We start from the raw sequence: 2,500 nt of genomic DNA on the forward strand, positions 1-2,500 counted from the left end.
GAGGCGCACAGCCTCGGGCAGGGCTTCCAGGGCGCCCCCCTACCTCCCTGGAGCTCCAGGGAGTACCAGGAGCAAATCCAAATAGAAAAAAAAAAGTTAAAGTCCAACCGCCACCAGGGGCTCGGGGTGAAAGCCCTGCCCGGGAAGGGGCGCACAGCCTCGGGCAGGGCGCCCCCCTACCATCCCTGGAGCTCCAGGGAGTACCAGGAGCAAATCCAAATAGAAAAAAAAAAGTTAAAGTGCAACCGCCACCGGGGGCTCGGGGTGAAAATCCTGCCCGGGAAGAGGCGCACAGCCTCGGGCAGGGCGCCCCCCTACCATCCCTGGAGCTCCAGGGAGTACCAGGAGCAAATCCAAATAGAAAAAAAAAAGTTAAAGTCCAACTGCCACCAGGGGCTCGGGGTGAAAATCCTGCCCGGGAAGAGGCGCACAGCCTCGGGCAGGGCTTCCAGGGCGCCCCCCTACCTCCCTGGAGCTCCAGGGAGTACCAGGAGCAAATCCAAATAGAAAAAAAAAAGTTAAAGTCCAACCGCCACCAGGGGCTCGGGGTGAAAATCCTGCCCGGGAAGAGGCGCACAGCCTCGGGCAGGGCTTCCAGGGCGCCCCCCTACCTCCCTGGAGCTCCAGGGAGTACCAGGAGCAAATCCAAATAGAAAAAAAAAAGTTAAAGTCCAACCGCCACCAGGGGCTCGGGGTGAAAGCCCTGCCCGGGAAGGGGCGCACAGCCTCGGGCAGGGCGCCCCCCTACCATCCCTGGAGCTCCAGGGAGTACCAGGAGCAAATCCAAATAGAAAAAAAAAAGTTAAAGTCCAACCGCCACCAGGGGCTCGGGGTGAAAGCCCTGCCCGGGAAGGGGCGCACAGCCTCGGGCAGGGCGCCCCCCTACCATCCCTGGAGCTCCAGGGAGTACCAGGAGCAAATCCAAATAGAAAAAAAAAAGTTAAAGTCCAACTGCCACCAGGGGCTCGGGGTGAAAATCCTGCCCGGGAAGAGGCGCACAGCCTCGGGCAGGGCTTCCAGGGCGCCCCCCTACCTCCCTGGAGCTCCAGGGAGTACCAGGAGCAAATCCAAATAGAAAAAAAAAAGTTAAAGTCCAACCGCCACCAGGGGCTCGGGGTGAAAATCCTGCCCGGGAAGAGGCGCACAGCCTCGGGCAGGGCTTCCAGGGCGCCCCCCTACCTCCCTGGAGCTCCAGGGAGTACCAGGAGCAGAAAGAAATATTTTGTTTAAAAAAATGACAAAGTGCTGCGGCACTTAGGCTGTGGGGCGAAAACAGGCGGAGTACCAGGAGCACAAAGTTTAAGTTGGAGTACCAGGGGCACCAAAGTTTGAGTTGGTATACCAGGAGCAGGAAAGTTTGGGCGGATGGTAGTCTGCTTGTATCCGGGGAGGGGTGCTTAAGAGTGGGTCTGCAGGTTCGGCTGGTGCTGGGGTTCCTGGATGGTGGAGGTTAGGGGCCGGAGATAGGGGGCAGCTAACAGGTGTGTGGGTGGCCGAGGCAGGGGCTCCAAATTGGGGTAAAAGTGAGGTGGAGGGCCCCCTGGAGGTAGGGGGCCGATAGCAGGTGTGTGTGGCCGAAGCAGGGGCTCTAAATTGGGTAAAAGGGAGGTGGAGAGCCGCCTGGAGGTAGGGGGCGGAAAGCAGGTGTGTGTGGCCGAAGAAGGGGCTTTAAATCGGGTAAAAGGGAGGTGGAGAGCCGCCTGGAGATAGGGGCCCGCTCCCAGGTGTGTGTGGCCGAAGCAGGTGCTCTAAATTGGGTAAAAGGGAGGTGGAGAGCCGCCTGGAGATAGAGGGCCGCTCCCCGGTGTGTGTGGCCGAAGCAGGTGCTCTTACTTGGGTTAAAAGTGAAGTGGAGAGCCGCCAGGAGATAGGGGGCCTCTCCCAGGTGTGTGTGGCCGAAGCAGGTGCTCTAAATTGGGTTAAAAGTGAAGTGGAGAGCCGCCCGGAGATAGGGGGCCTCTCCCAGGTGTGTGTGGCCGAAGCAGGTGCTCTAAATTGGGTTAAAAGTGAAGTGGAGAGCCGCCCGGAGATAGGGGCCCGCTCCCAGGTGTGTGTGGCCGAAGCAGGGGCTCTAAATTGGGTTAAAAGTGAAGTGGAGAGCCGCCCGGAGATAGGGGCCCGCTCCCAGGTGTGTGTGGCCGAAGCAGGGGCTTTAAATCGGGTAAAAGGGAGGTGGAGAGCCGCCCGGAGATAGGGGCCCGCTCCCAGGTGTGTGTGGCCGAAGCAGGGGCTCTAAATTGGGTTAAAAGTGAAGTGGAGAGCCGCCAGGAGATAGGGGGCCTCTCCCAGGTGTGTGTGGCCGAAGCAGGTGCTCTAAATTGGGTTAAAAGTGAAGTGGAGAGCCGCCTGGAGATAGGGGCCCGCTCCCAGGTGTGTGTGGCCGAAGCAGGGGCTCTAAATTGGGTTAAAAGTGAAGTGGAGAGCCGCCCGGAGATAGGGGCCCGCTCCCAGGTGTGTGTGGCCGAAGCAGGGGCTTTAAATCGGGTAAAAGGGAGGTGGA

Source organism: Centroberyx gerrardi, chromosome 21 (assembly GCF_048128805.1).
Source record: "Centroberyx gerrardi isolate f3 chromosome 21, fCenGer3.hap1.cur.20231027, whole genome shotgun sequence".
In the NCBI taxonomy this organism is placed as follows: Eukaryota; Metazoa; Chordata; class Actinopteri; order Beryciformes; family Berycidae; genus Centroberyx; species Centroberyx gerrardi.